Source organism: Penaeus monodon, chromosome 34 (assembly GCF_015228065.2).
Source record: "Penaeus monodon isolate SGIC_2016 chromosome 34, NSTDA_Pmon_1, whole genome shotgun sequence".
NCBI lineage: Eukaryota > Metazoa > Arthropoda > Malacostraca > Decapoda > Penaeidae > Penaeus > Penaeus monodon.
Genome location: NC_051419.1, coordinates 32,951,916 through 32,952,695, shown reverse-complemented (window position 1 = coordinate 32,952,695; position 780 = coordinate 32,951,916). Strand labels below are relative to the sequence as shown.

General features: G+C 37.6%; 1 protein-coding gene across 1 annotated transcript in view; it reads right to left on the bottom strand.

The window, feature by feature from the left end:
• LOC119594752 (60S ribosomal protein L7-like) overlaps positions 1–780 on the bottom strand; it is a 6,995-nt gene that overhangs the window by 2,924 nt on the left and 3,291 nt on the right. The gene's annotated exons all lie outside the window — the stretch shown is intronic.

The following is a 780-nucleotide window of genomic DNA, read 5'->3' as shown; positions in this document are numbered from 1 at the left end:
GTCAACCAAGCAATTATGTTATTTCTACGCTGTACTTCTATATTCATGAAGTTATCTGCATCTATCTAAACCTAAAGACATTTGACATGATCAGTCAAAGGTAACTATTTTGCTATGGGGTTATTAATTCAATATTCATCCCATGGAGTAATATCATGAAATGCAATCAACTGATAACATCGTTTGGGATCAAATTCTTAAGACCAGCTTACAAATATATAAATCCTACCTCCTTTCAGTGCTAAGTAAAACATACATGATATCATTAACCTTATTAAACTTTTGGAGGGGTGCAGCAGCAGAACTCACAAATATTGGGTCTTATGGCAGTCATCAAATTATGAGTCAATGGATGATGAGAACTTTACAGATTAGAGATCTAGTACATCTACTGCCATTAAGGAAGACATCAGCACTTCAATAACATGTATGGAATCCATGCCTTACCAACAACAATCACTAATAGCAGGTTCAAAGAATTTCACCCAAAAAAATGAGTAAACATGGCAAATCTCAGTTATTGGGAAAGACTAAAACAAGCTTCTCTTTACAAAGATGGAGAAAAATATCTATCACTTGTATGGAAGATCACTTAGCGCTAAATCCAAGACGTAGCAGAAGGGGGAACCAAAGCAAGCCCCCCCCCCCCTTCCCTGGAGGCAGGAAAATACACTATCATTCTGGGATGACATCTCCCCTTCCCCCCCCCCCAAAAAAAGGCAACCAGTCTCTTAATGGGCCAAAACTGTTTAATAGTGTGGAAAGAATTTCAAAACTAAA